This window comes from Agelaius phoeniceus, chromosome 4, assembly GCF_051311805.1.
Source record: "Agelaius phoeniceus isolate bAgePho1 chromosome 4, bAgePho1.hap1, whole genome shotgun sequence".
In the NCBI taxonomy this organism is placed as follows: domain Eukaryota; kingdom Metazoa; phylum Chordata; class Aves; order Passeriformes; family Icteridae; genus Agelaius; species Agelaius phoeniceus.
In genome coordinates, this window is record NC_135268.1 from 52273727 (window position 1) to 52289207 (window position 15481).

At 38.2% G+C, this 15481-nt stretch overlaps 1 non-coding gene across 1 annotated transcript; it reads left to right on the forward strand.

Moving 5' to 3' along the window:
• The first annotated feature begins 12661 nt into the window (after nucleotides 1-12661).
• On the forward strand, nucleotides 12662-12733 carry TRNAE-CUC (transfer RNA glutamic acid (anticodon CUC)). Its single transcript has one exon. It is a non-coding gene; the product is annotated as a tRNA-Glu (tRNA).
• Nucleotides 12734-15481: the final 2748 nt, after the last annotated feature.

The window sequence follows — 15481 nt, forward strand, 5'->3', positions numbered from 1 at the left end:
CAATGGGAGCAATTGGAGCATCCCTTTTCCCCCAAGTTTAGAGGATGGGGCAAATGAGGAAAGGGCTGGCCTTGTGGAAATGTCACTGAACTTCTACATGCTGATCAAAGGCAGGAAAGAAGTAATCCCAGGAAAAAAGTAAGATTTGCTTATGTGAAGAGTGATACAGCCACTAGAACACTGACTTTGTAAAGCACCATAACAAAGTACTGCCACTGATTCAACCAAGGAGGTGACAGATTCATGGAACATATCCTCTTTCCCTAGAATGCCTGAAATTGGCTATAAATCAAGCAGGTTTTCTTGAGGATGGACCAAAATGGTTATCAGGATCCATTACAGTATAGGCCCACCTGTGTCACAGAAAAACTCTTTAAAAGTTCTTGTCTAATTCCTTTTGGGACTGCTTTGAGCAGAGTAGCCAGAACCTTGCAACTGCAAAGTGCCGCTGTCTGAAAACTTTATGATCTAATGACACCAGAAGAGGCTGAAAATGAAAGAATAGCCAACTGTTGCCTGCAGTTGCTGCTGTGATGAACACAATTTTTCATGAAAACAATGCAGTGTAAATTATTTCAAAATATTACATAACTTAACAATAAGATCCTTCCTAGCAATTCTTTCAAAAAGTGAATTTCCAATAAAGAATTCAGAACCCAACAGTATTTCATGAGAAGCCCTAGATATTAAGTTGGAGAAAAAATGGTTGACTACATGTTAAAAATCAGATAAAATGGAGACATAAAGGATAAAGAGTTTTTCCTTTTTTTTCTCCAGCTGTTACCAAACCCAGCTGAAATTGACAAAATAAAACTTAAAAATCCATTCAATAAACCAAGTAAGTTTGCTGACTTTATACTCTTTTTTTGGAACTTAAAATGCTGTGTCTAATTTTAATTGGATCTTCTTCAAAACAGGTGGAATCCTTACTAAATTCACATTAATGCTAGAATTTCAGAGTGTGGGGTACTTAAAGTATCCCTCTTGACCTACACTTTCTGAAGTGAAACGTTTCAATGAACACTGAATGTTATAACTTGAGCTTAGTGTGGCTGCAGCTGCACAGGCTTTTCACACCAAGTATGAACTAAAAGGCATTTGTCTGTTAGCTGTGTTAGGCTTTAGCCTTAACAGCACAGCAGCAAATTGCTTTACTTAGCTTGCAGATAGGAAGAGCAATGAATGTGTTAATGGTGCTCATCAATATCTTCGGTCAAGTTTTGAATTTTAAGTTATCTGCAACTATATGTTGTACAGAGGGATTTTACCAATGTATATAAATAGCTGAAGGGAGGATGCAAAGGGGGTAGAGCCAGGCTCTTTTCAGTGGTGCTCACTGACAGGACAAGAGGCACAAACTGAAACGGAGGAGGTTCCAGGTGAACATTAGGAAATACTTTTTCACTGTGACAGTGACTGAGCACTGGCACAGTTTGCTTAAGGAGGTTTTGGAATCTTCATTCTTGGAAATATGTAAAAGCCATCTGGACATGGTTTTGGGCAGGTGGGTTTTGAGCAAGGAAGTTTGACCAAATGACCTCCAGAGGTCTTCTCTAACCTCAACCATTCTGTGAATCCGAGAGGTTGATACATTCTGTAATTATGAGATGTATTTTCTGGCAAGGAACCTAAACTTTTCATTGCTGACTTCTGCAGTATTGTGATACAGCTGTAGAGAAAATTTGTGAAATGCTAACAGAAAGTCAATGTCACAACCAGTGATATTTTCTTGTTGTATGTACAGATATTACATTTAAACTTTTCTACCCAGTTCCCCCATTTTCAGTATGCTTTTAGAGCATGATCATTCTCCATTTGCAGCCAGCTGGGAAATAACAATTGCTATTTGTGTTACCTACAGAAATAAAAGGAACTAAGGATTATAGACTAAGGATTATAGAATATTACTGATGAAAAGTTAAAGTTAGCTTTAGGTTCTCAAAGCTTAGAGTACACACTTGTCTTAGCTTCACTACTTTAAGCAGTCTGAAAATTTAAAGATATTTTATTAGTTTTCACTTTCATCACTCGCTTGAAGTACTAGTAGGGGGCAGGAGAGAAAAAAGCTTTGATTCTACAGCACAGATTGACTGGGAAGCTGTGGTGCACATTGCACATTTCAAAAAGCACATATAGCCCTCAGAAGAGGATGTTGTCTTAAATAAAGCACTGCTCTTGTAACCTGATGAAAGGGAAGGGGGAAGCAGGGGAAGAAAAGGAAGGATGTGGTGGTTATTGTATTCATGGCTTGGATTTTAGTATTTGTTCTCCACTTCTGTTGTCTACCAGCTAACCCAAGGATGCGTCAGATTATTTTATGTTTCCTCTTTGAATTTTTTTTCTCCATTGTTTATTGTAAGCTTCTTGTTCACAACTGAAAGTCTTTTATAATTTCCACTGTTTGGCATAGACTCCTGATCTCTGGTAGTCAGGCAGATCTTGGATCCAGTGGCAGCAGAACTACAAAAACATGCTTTTTCTGCCTTGTTCTAGACTGCATTCAGTTTCTAGGTTCAAGGATAAATTAACTTATCTTTGTTCAACACATAAGACAAAGTCAGAGCTAATGCCAGTTCTTTTCAAGTATATTTGGGACTGCTGCCCTTCTCTCATATGTTCTCTTTTGGTAAAGAAGAATACAAGTGGAAGTGAAAAATAAAATTAGTCAAACTAATAAATACATGATCTTGAACTCACCTCTTGTCCAAATGATTTAAATTATGCTGTGACAAAAAAACATTTGATGTTATGGTTTCATGGAATTCAAGAGTAATATGCACAGTTTATTTCGACCCAATTCCTTTATAAAAGAAGTGAGTAGGGTGCATTATTTTTATATATGTCCTTTAGTTTGGTTATGATTAAACTTTATTCCCTCCCTAGGTAATTTTCTGGATATCTAGCAGAATTACCAGGCCTTCAACTTGACTTAAATAACATTGTACTGTCTGTTACAGAAATGGGGTTGAGAGGGATTCTGACAGTTCTCTCACACTAAGTAAAGGAAAGCTTTCCTTAACCAGGATAAGTTATTGGAGTAAAAGTAAAAAAATTGAAACTGGTTGCAGCATAAACATACTGGATAGATATTTGCCTTAAAAACAATAAGTTATGAGGATTTTCATAACTTGTTATGAAAACATAGCAAGTTTTCCAAAAATGTTAAGCTGCTAAATCCAACTTTAGACTTTTAAGTAAGCTGTTTCTCAAAAGTGCTGAACCTGCAGCAGTTCCCATTGAATGCTCAGGCTTGTAAATGCATGGCTGAGAGACACGATGGCAATATCAAAGGGGAAAGACGATTGCTTTAAAAAAACTAGCACAGTATGCTTTTATGATATATAGCTACACTCCACAGTGTGTAGCTAAAGTTGAAATATTTAAACCACTAAAGTTGAAATATTTGTTTTACAGACAGCAAAACTGAGCTCACATGCAAAAGATTTATCTCATGTCCTATTGATGAGGGAAATAGTATCTAAAATTTGGAAAGTTAGTAGAGCCACATTTCCATTAGAAAGCTGCTCTAAGAAGGCAGCACTAAATTCCCTACCTTGTTTTTCCTGAATAAATTAAAAAATATTCAATTAAGGAACTGACTTTAAAGGTGTAGCATCTTATTTATGGAGATTATTTACTCTTGGTCGAGGAGATAAGCCTATCCTACTGAAACCACACAAGAACTAAATGAAAGGCTATACTGAGAAATTTGTACAGTAGGTCTTAAAACGGCCTCAAACAATTTGGAGATTGCACTACAGTACGCTTTTTAAACAGTTTCATTTTTAGTCTCCTCAAAGTTTTAATTAAAATGAAGCAGAATAATTAAAACCCCCCAAAGGCCAAGTTCTTCCAAAGCCGAGTTCTTTAATGCTTTAATGGCAATGCTTTAATGGGCACAGGCTGCCCTCTGGCGGTCACAGCAGGAATAGCTACCGAGGCATCCGCTGCTCCAAGTTGAGCTGGAGCTGCGTCCGTCCGCGGGTCCCGCCTTACAAAAAATTCCCCACGTTTCTGCCACATAATAATTGTTTGATAATGTAGTGTTAGTATTCCTGTTACTTGGGGCAGAACCTTCCTCTCCTTGTCTTTAGATTTAGACAATCGAAAACGAATATCAGTGAATAAAAAATATCTGCACTCTTTCTTATACTGCTTCAATATTCCTATTTCCAGAGTGTTCCAGTATCAAGAAATAAAAAGGAATACTGAGAATATAATAGCATTGTATATTTGGAATATTTCCAGTTATAGATATTTGACCAGACAGACTGATATAAACCTACAAAAGTCAGAAAATGGAAAAAGAGGTTGGGAGAAAGTAAGGACTGAATGACCCAAAAACCCAGATGTCAGTAGGGCAGTTCTCCACAGAATGATTTACTATACATGGGTTTCCTGTTAGGCATCCACTGGAAATATTACAGCTCTCAGAAGAAACAAACAACCAGCAATATAAGCTTTCCTTATCTGTAAAACAGGGGAGGGATAACTCAGCAATGCACAAAGGAGCAGAAGAAATCCCTCTTACCACCATGTCCACCATCGTAAATTAACCTGAAAATACTACTATCTCTTACTTGGGAAGACTTGTAAGCAGCAATATGTGTGAAAGGCAAGGATCACACGCCAATGTTTCCTCAGATGATTGGAGGAAACCACAGTGACTATATTGGAGCTGGTAACCTTTGCAGCTGTTAAAATAGATCTGTGTTCCTATTTTCAGGTACAGAGCTCCCTGCCCTGCAATGCTCAGCTGAACTGATCTAGATACCCAGCCTTATTTATGTGTTGCCAACTCCAGAAGCAGCTGTGGACTTTGTGACTAGAAAGTAGATCAGTTAGATGTCCTCTAAAAGGGTCAAAGCTTTGGCTGACCCTTTCAAAAATCACAAAGCTAAACCAGTTAGGAGTTTAATAGAGAGACAAGCATGCAATCAGCATGTCCCCACCTTTTCTGAAGCAGAATATTGTGCTTCGGAAACCCCCGGATTTCATTCAATCACTCCCAAGTTTTGTTCTCATCTGTTCTCATTGGTAACTCAAACACACTGTAATGCTGTTTTCACACCAGCTTTAGCAATGATGACACTGACAGTGTGCCAATTAACCAGCTCTTGCTCCCCTTCCTATTCTGTGTGTTCTCATTTCTCATCACATCTCTGTTTTTTTTTTTCCAGCCCTATCATGGGTCCCACATGATCAGTAAAATTTATTGGTATAATTTGTCACCTAAAAGCAAACTGTTATTCAGACTACTGCTTATTCTTCTGCTAGATTTCTGCTGCTTTTCAATTATAAATTGCATAAAAGGCAGAGTAAAAAGCTACACTGTGTTTAACCATAAACGTGAGTCTGTGGCAAATGCCAAACCACTGACATCTCCTCATCTGATACAGCAGTTACTCTGAGCTGTCCAAAGGGCTGCTCCCCCTCCTGCGTCCTTCTGACAACCATTCTGGCAGAAAGGCAGGAGGAACAGCTAAGAGAGGAGAAGCATGAAGTACCTACAGTAAGTGTAGAGACTGTTAGTATGTGATGGTTTTTTCACTCAGTGTAACTTTCAAGAGTATTTGAGTTGAATTTGTGTTTTGAGAAAGGGTATTTGAAAAGGGAGGAAGATCCTCTTGTCAGAGTTCCTTGCAGTAGAGGATTAAATGAAGGATCTGACCTTATACAGCAGCACTGCTTTGATCTGGGTTGTACTCTGTTGTTAGAGTGATGTAACACCACTGGAAAAAAAACCTTTGCATTTTTTTCAGTCAAAATATCTTGAACTCAAGGAATGTGAAAATATTCAGCAAGACCTTACCTTTATCAGAGGACCTCAATAGCTGAGACAAGGTTACATTTTATAAACATCAGGTGGAATTCCTGATTATGGAATCCTATTTGTACTGTGCTATCATACGAGAAGCAAATATTTGGAGATAAAAAGCCTTTTGTTGACTTAAGACTCTGGAGTGATGCTATGGAATAATTTAGGGTGTTCACTTTGGGAGGCTCAATAAAGGTCAAATGAATCCTTAGGAAAAAATCTCTGGGACAGTATACTGCCTATATAGTCCCTGTGAAGAGATTGAATAATCTTTTTACCTAACATAATTCTAGTTGAAAATATCTCTCCATATTATACATTATCCATATGATAGAGATATATATCATACAGATAATACAGAGAGATGTATTATTCCAATCGAGGTTCTAATATAAGTTTAGGCAATGACTCTCTTGAGGAAGTCTGGGTTACACATTACTCCTGGAGTAATGATTATTAAGGTCATGATTATTGCAGGTTAGTGTTTGGTGTACATAGTGATTCATACAAAAAATATCCTTTATAATGCTGTCCTCATCTTAATGTATTAATGTTATTTGCATTATTCTGAGATAACGCTTTGCAAACCTAGGCTGGTTATAATGCAATTCTGTTTGCACATTTTCATTCCTGCCCCAATTTCCAATAGAAAATACTCTGGCAGGAAGAAACTGATTTGTTTATATCCTCTATGTATATATTGGGTTTTTCCTGAAATATAAAGCAAAAACACTTTATAGGAGGTGTTTAACTTAGCATAAAGTTAAATATTTGTTTTGAAACTATTAGTAGGGAGGAATGAATGCCAAACTATGAAGGAGTTTCTTACCTTCTTTCCCAGTTGTCCAGCATTTGCTATGTTCTCCCAGAATACTGAAATTATATATTCTGGCAATGCATTAAATCATCAAGCTATGTAATGTTTTGAGACTTAGACACTGTTTGAAGTATTAAAAAATTCCAAATAATCATTGTGGTAGCAGCAAAAAAAAAAAAGATTGCTGTATATCCTTGTGATTAGGACACAAGGTACTGCTGACTATTGTTTCTGCTGCTCTAAAGGTTTGTCTGGTTGTACAGAGCAGGACAGAATCCACAGCTGAGAAAAAGCAGAAATGCTCAGCTTTCACAACCCTTTGATTACGACTCTGTTTAGTAGAGCAGAACGTATGGATAAGGAAATCAATCAACTCGTGAACATCTGAAAAGAAGGCTAACACTGAGGTTTTGGATTAAAACCTGTCTCCTCTCTCTGCAAACATGGGAGCCTGTTCCCACCTCCTACAGGATGTTTATTCTGTTATTGTATTACAACAAGTTTGACTGCATTTAATATACAGTTTGGGAATATCTGAAATAATATATTTTAATTAATTTACTATTTACTCTTTCCCTCCCCTCCCATCACCCTAGGCAAGAAAACCTAACTTGCTAAGATTTGATATGTATGGGCACATCCTAACAAAAAAAATCTGTTAATCTACAAGATTACTTTGATATTAATTAAATTATCACACACACCTATTAAAATCCCTTAAAAGATATTTGTCTCAAATTCTACAGCAAGAGTAGGTGACACAGCAGGGTAACAAGGCACAGCAGGGTAACAAAAAAACAGAGTCCATTTTGCTTGTGGAGCCTTGTTCTTCTCCCCAGAGTGACTTTCATCACTCCTGCTGGCCTTTGGCACTACTTGTTTCCTGATTACAGACTTTTTTTATCCTCAGTGAAAACTCTAATCAATTTAAAGTAAACAAAATAGAAAAATTATCTATAGATACTACATTCCTTGGAAAACTGGAACTTCTTAGAATTATATATTTTACCTTTTTAAAGCTATCACAAACACTGACTGTTAATGAACTGTTAAAGCAAAAATTACTCTGATTTCATCATACTTCAGATCTCAGCTTTGTCCTTAAATGAAAAAGAAAAATCTGTCCAAATCTTATAAGTTCTCTCCATCAGGGGATATTATTTCCTGACCAGATTTAAGAGGCTTCTCTTTCCATTGACTTTTCCCTAAACTCTCATCCACCTGCCTCTCCTGCTCCCCTCTATCCCCTTGATTCCCTCTCAGGCTTCAAAATGGAATCAACTCCTGAATCAAATGTGCTTCAGGTCCACATTCTCAGGTAGTTTATCCAACGTGCATGAGAAATCAGCACAATTTCAGATAGTGAAACCATTATTTCAGTTCTTGTCAATAAACTATTTTCTTTCAGAGAAGAAGAGTTACTGCAAGGTGCTACCTTGGTATGAAGATTACTGAACCATTAGGCTCAGAGAAGGCAAGATAAGAAGCAGCAGAAATATCCAATACTCACATTATTTTAGGAAATCCCCAAATAGTACTTACCATGTTACATTTAATAAGCATCCATACAGCCATGTCCACTTTATATCTTACTGAATTCAAGCTTTTATATTTTTCTACATTTATTTGTGTACAACCGCTTTTAAGTATTCTCAGTCTCTAAACAATTGGTGAGTTGCCCTACCAGGGATTATACATATAAATAGAAACACTATTGTGAAAACAGTAAACTGGAATTCAAACTAAATCTTTTCCCTCTCCCTACAGCTTTTCAGTCAGTTTGTGGCTTCTTATCTAGAGAGTTTCATATCAAAAGCAGTGGAAGTAAACAGATCCAACAAGATTTGAGGTTTATCTCGATAGATCTGTTTTTCACTGACTTTTAAACCAAACTCCTTGCATGCAAACTTGGTGAGTCACAGTTGCCTAAAGCAGAGTGTGCTTCTGAAATCTTAGAGGAAATAAAGGCTGTCCTTACTAAGACTTTAAATTGTAATTTAGTGATTACGTACTTGGCTCTGGGCTTTTACCTATATTATGTATTCTTCCTTAAGGAGCTTAAACCTTGTAGGTAAGAGTTCAGTCAACCAACATGAGAAGTTTAATCAGATCAGGCTAACAGATCACTTTCCTGACCTTCATTCTCTGCAAATGAATGAGGAACTGTTACTGCAGTACTGTTTTATTCTATTCTGTGATAGTTTCAGCCTCGGTATTATTTTCAAGGAATGTGCTATTCCACCTGCACAGCCAGCATGCTCAAATTAAAGCAAGGCTTGTTATGAGTAAGTAAGCTTCCAGACTAATAACTGAAGCACTTAAGTCCTCTGGTAGAGGTCTCTTGGAGGTCTACATCCTTTTTTTTTCCCAGTTCAGTAGTTTCCTGGAAGTAGATTCTAAATTTTCTGGAGAATATTACTTATGAGTGATGAAGAACTAGAAAGTAGCTTCTGAACTGAGGATTGAGAAAGTGGCTAGCCAGTGTAGACCTAAGTGTAAATGCTGCTGACAGATTAGGACCATAAATCTTGAGATGGGAAGGCCAAACAGATGTATTTATGCCATATCTCCTTGCTAGTTTACTGTCATTGCATTCTCCTAGCCTGATCTTTGTAATGAATAGTCTTCAGCAGGTTATTTAGTAAAGCTGGATGTGGCATAATCTGCACAAGTTACTGCTATTTGGCTACTGTTTTCACTATTATGTCAGACTCAGTATGGAAAAAGAATCAAAATGCAATTGCTTTAACATTAGCATTTTATGCATTAAAAAAACACCTCCCAGACAAACAGTTCCATGAAATCATAAGAGAGCAAAGCTGATTTTTAAAGAGTCCACGGTAAGCATATTTGCCATGACTAATCACTTCTTGAAATGATTTAACTGCTATCTCTCATATGGTGCTAGAGACAGCTGGAGACAGGACTTCTTTATAAGGTTTGATCTATAAAAAAGCACAAAAAGGCTGCCAAGCAGTCCATTTTTAGCAAAGATCAAATCTCTTTGATCTAGAGTCACTCCAGAATTAGTACATGGAAACTTAATTAATATTTATATTTTACAAAATACTTTGTTACTTTCCTTTTCAAATAAATTTACTATCTTTTTGCAAGATAGACAGTTTGTTATTGATGATTAAATTTCAGAAGCTAAGGAGATTTACTTCAAATTTTATCTGAAATTTTGAGCATTAAAAATAATTTAACTTGAAATTCAACTTTAAATTGTTCTGTTCTCTTTACTAGGAGCCAGGATAGAGAAGAGGAGGAAAATAAATATCTTCAAACTGGCTAGATAAAACAAATCAACAAGATTTGGTTAATTAGATTATCCAAGATTTTTAATTTGTACTGATCTTTTTACTAGCTCTGGGAAGTGGAAAACATCTCTAATGCAATGCCAGTCTGCCCTGGGCAGAAGATGGGGAGTGACTCCACTCAGAAGTACTTTCTGCCCTGCTTTACACAGCCACAAGAGTCACTGAAGAACCAATAAATGATTCCAGGTTTCCACACATCTCCATGCATCCCTCCTGCTTCCCTCTTAGCTAAAATACAAAAGCAATCTTCCCCAGTTGCTTTCTTACTTCCATTTATGAATGTTGCCAAAATTATTAGAGTTGAATCAAAATATTAATAGAATACTTCCAGGTTTCCCTTTGTGTGTACACTTAGTGCTTTAGGCATGCAGAGTTGAGACTGTACACTTTGCAATGAGGCCACTAATGAAGCCAATCCCTTCATGCTTTGTCACTGCACACAATTCTGCTGAGCTTCCTGCAGTTTTCCAACCCCACTACTATCGTTGAATTCCTCAGTGAGTGTCCAGCTATGAAAAAGTCAAACTCCATCAGATTAATTCATAATAATGTATGAATGCAGAATAGGAACCAGTGGATTTTGGTTTTTTGGTTTCAGTATTGTAGACTTTTGCTTCACTTTAAATAAACTTAGCATCAGAATATAAAATATTAATATAGTATTTACATGCAAAATTTTACTTGCTTACTATTGTGTGATGAATTCCTTAACAAATGTGTCAGCATAAAACCCAGGAAAAAGCTGTCATCTCTAAGGGCTCCGTCTACTTTGTGCTACTTCAGTTTCTGCCTCTACCCAACCCCAAGCAAGCCACTGTGTACATTGTTTATTCATAATATGGTTCTCCACAAAACCACTAATCTTCTTTCAAAACTCCTTTCAGCCTAGGATGGAGTGGTTTTTTTGTGATCCCTTTGTCAAACTCAGAAGCTGTCAAGATCCTCTCTCTCCTCTATGTTCCAAAGAACTGATCTCATAACATGCAGCTCCTCATACTCCACTAAAGCCCAAAGCTGCTGATTAATTTAGGAAGCACCTGAGCTTCCTAAGAGCCATAGCATAAAGTCTCCCAGGGCACTGAAGACGTTTGGTTTGAAGCCTAGCACCAAGTTAATGGCATATCCTGCCTAAACCTGGTTAGCATCCAGAATATCAACATTCTTCTTAAGTCCCCTGAGGAAAGCTCTGTCTGCCAGGCATTCCTGGGGAGCACCTTTTGAGTACTAACAGGAACTGGCGTCTCAGGAGACGCAATGGCAACCACAACATGGTTTAAGCTAAGCATGGTTAGGCATGGTTTAAGCTTCAAGAATTAAATCTAATGCCCCACTTCCCTCTTTGTACCTTATCACAACTGCTATAATGTTAAGGGCTGGCATCCTGGAGGGGTGTGCTAGGCTCCAATTCTGGTTTCCAATAGTTTTTTTAATCCACATGCAAATGATTGTAAAGTATTGGCTGTGTCCTTGGGACAGCATCAATAACCTTACTCTCTTCTTCTCTGGTAAGTAGAATCAAGTCCATTTTTTTTTATTCTCTCTGGATCAGAGAAACCAGATTTTATCCTCATCAGTGGAACTCATAACAAAGGGAAGACAGTCCTTCCCAAACCAAAAATCTAGTGTGTAAACTATTTCCCTGAAAGATGTCAGCCTCCTGACCCCTGACCTTACACATGTACAGCTAAAACTGAAACTGAATTCCTGCTTACAAAGTCCTGTAACAAAACTGATTAGTGAATTAGAAGTGTGATGAAAAATACAGGGAGGGAAAGAGAGTAAGCAGGAGAGAGAGATTTCTTCTAGAAATATACTACATGTATAGCTTAGTTCTTCTACTGATATTTTCTCAACCTGAAGACTGAAATATTGTAAAACTGGGCAATTTTTTGAGTATAAATTTCAGAAACTTAATGAAGAATGGTATCTTCTTTACAGCTTTGTTAGGTTTAGGGATTAATTTTTCTGTGTAAGAATCATAGAATCACAGAATGGCTTGGGCTGGAAGGGACCTTAATAGTTCCAACCCTCCTGGCATGGGCAGGGAACATACACCTTCCACTAGATCAGGTTGCCCATTAGCAATACCTTTCAGCAATGCTTTCACTTTCATCATCAGGAACAGCTGCTTGCTGGGAAAAGTGGAAAGAAATAACTAGGAATCTAGCTTTTATATAGTTTTCTGGGAGTGTTCCTTACCACTTTTCCATCACTAATGGTTTCATAAAATAGCTACTTTGAGTCAGAAACACCAAGTGTTTCCAAGTGCTGGGGTTTAATTCCACTAGGCAGCTAAGCACCACGCACCCAAACATGGAACACCAAGGTGGGTTATATTGTCTTGGTCTAGGAATTTTTACTTTTAATACATAATTTTCCATAAACAAATACACAAGGTGTAAAGTAAACACTGTCAGGTAACTTATCACTCCCAATGAGTGCTTCTTTGATGTATTTAAGCGTTTTAAATACTGTTGGCATTTGGATGCAGCTTTAGAACATTTTGGAAGTATTTTTGCTTTGAATATATAGTCAATACATACAAAGAATGCTTGTAGAAAGGATGCTTAGAAAACAGGGAGTCTTAACTGTGATTCTAGTAATAAAACCGAGAAATTAAGTTATGTGGGAATATGTATAATTTGAGTTTCAAAGTGGTCACGGCTTGACATTAGGATAATGCCAGCAGCAGCCACCAGCATCGTCTCCCTGGTGGTCTAGTGGTTAGGATTCGGCGCTCTCACCGCCGCGGCCCGGGTTCGATTCCCGGTCAGGGAATTAGCTATGGTGTGCCAGTTTCACACCGGCGCAATGCGAAGATAGTTCCAATTTTTCACGCTTTACTAGCAAAGAGGCTGATTAGTTTTACACGGAGGTATTTGTGCATACTTGAAATAGGTGGATTTTAATATGTAATTATATATATATATATAATTAATTGTGAAATTAGCATCCTTCTAGTTCACTGTAAAGTATCATTAGGTCATGTAAAAGGGTTTGGTGACGTGGTATTTCCAGTTTCACTTTCTTTATTTTGATGTTTAAGACCACACTACTTAAGATGTGCCAACAATGGTTCCTGTCTTCTTACTTCTGCCAATGCTTATTCTTTCTGTAACTTCTACAAATGAGGATAATTAGTTGTCTGATTTGTTCCGGCATTATTACCAATAAAAATGAAATCCTGGAAAGATCTTCCAATAAAGAAAATCAACACTGGAATTTAGTTTGGACATTAAATTTCCAGAATTAGTAGTGGGTAGAGCCAAATACTACTTGAACAAAATTTCTTTGACTACTTTGCAATAGAAAAACTGCTTGCAAGTTTCCCAACTGATTGCTTTTAGTAATGGGAACAAACCTAAGATACATTCTAGAAATCCTGAGGAAATAACTGACATAGATTGGGCCAATTAAACCTCATTGAAAATTAGTTTTGAGACTGTTAAGGAAACTTAGTAATGTTTTGAGTGAGATTTATTATTTTTCATAAAAGCTGACAGGTGGTTTCACAGATCTTCTAGTGGCAAAGCTAATTTGATACTTTCCCCATGCTCAGGGGTGTTTGTTCCAGTTGACAAGGAAGGGCAGGAAGCTACTGTCTCAGAAATTGTGCCAATTCCCTGGTTATAAACCCAGATTAGTTCTCTAATCTTAAAAGGAAAATTTCTGAAGTCAGAGGGAGATTGAGTTAAAGCCTGCCTCTGGAGAGCTTGTTTTATGTAGGCAAATATGGTTCAGTAATCTGCTGCATTTTGCCATTTCCTTTGAGTTGGGATCTGCAGTGCTGCACTTTACCCAAAAGAAAAGGAAGTTTCTATCTCTCTCCAAGTCTGTCACTTTTATGACACTGAGAACAGCTGACAGAGAACCACACCCTCAAAAAAAAGAGAGTAAATAAAAATGTAAGTGGCAGAGCAGGGGCGACTGAGGTAAGCAGCAGTGCTTTCTGTAGTAAACCCAAGAGGAAGAAATAATTGTTTTTAAAAGTGCAAAGAACTCTGTGTCCTGCTGCTTGACTGCCTATTGTGTTGAAAAGGACAGCTCTGAAAGTTCCTTATTATTTGGTTAATAAACAGATGGGTCTCGCGCTGAGTAGTAAGAAAACATCTGAATTTTCATGAAGAGGTATTTCCAACTATAAACATCTCAGATACTGAATCACCCTCATCTTTTAATTCTTGCATTTCTGAAAAAAAAAATTGCATAAAAGATAGTGGCTACAGTCAGTACCATGAATAGAGCTGACAGTCAAGCACAGAGGAAAAGGCTTAAAACTTTTATTATTTCCAGAGCACTTATTTTTTTTTTCTATTGCAGAAATGTACTATTTTTCAGAACATAATTTTCTGCATATTTTTTTTTACTAGAAAAGGAGACTGAGAGGTAGTGAGGGGAGGAGATATCAATAGGGGTGATTGTCCCAGACAGGAAGCTGGCAGTCTGGTATTCCGAGGTAGGTATCTGTGGATAGGTCCAGTTGGAACAGATGTTTTTGCATCTGGTACCAACACTGTGTGCAGAAATAAGAGTACTTCTGCACACAGTGTTGGTACCAGATGAAAAAAAATTCAAAAATCTGTCTTTATAATTATTGCAATATTATATCTTAAATGAGTGGAGTTTAGGTATTCAAAATCAATAATAGCAAGTAAATAAATTATTTAGGTTAGAATAATTTTGAGTATTCTATTTGGAAGCACTGGGAAGCTATAGTTGCCTCTGCTTGTACAAGAACAAATCTTTAGTTTCATGCCACATCAGTAGGAAAGTCCAGCTGTGGCTGCTGAAATACAAAGTGGGCCAACTTCTAAGCAGGGGAGTTAGTTTACCAGAGTATAAAATTAAGCTCAAGTTTAGCAGTGAAGATTTAAGGAATAAAGTATGAATTTCAGGCCTGGTGCATGGGAAGAGGTAACAGAGTGAGTGGAAGCAATGCCCCACCTGTTAAGGGGCAGTGAATCCAGGGCCACATTTAGTTTCTGAATTCTTGCGTGTCCTGGTGATAACGCTGCTGTGGTGGCTACAACTTCCAAGGCCCCGTGGCTCCTCGGGGCAGGCGCGCTGCCCTGCCCTCACAGTGAGTACCCTCCATGCAGGAAACAGGCTCCACGCTGGTGCAGATTGCTCCTGGCACAGCCCTGGCACACAGAAGCTGCCAGCACAACGAGCACGGCCCCTGAGGGAGCGGCGGCAGAGAAGCCTTCCCTGGCCGCAGCTGACACCCATAGGGAGACACACCCAAACCTGTCCGGGCGAGAGGCTGCCCCGTGGGCAGTTCCATGAGGGTGGCCCTGCACTGACCCCAGGCACTCGGGAGCCATTGTGGCACAAGACCAATGCCGTGCAAACGGGTCAAGGAGTGACCTCGGGTCTTTTAGGACACGATGCCCCGTGCCCATCTTGCACCCTCGCTGCACCCCAGCGTTGCGGTTGCTGGGCTCAGGAAACCACGTTTGGGGGCTGTAATACTAAACTTATGTCTGGGGCGCCTTCGGGTAAGCCCCACAGGAATGTACAACAAAG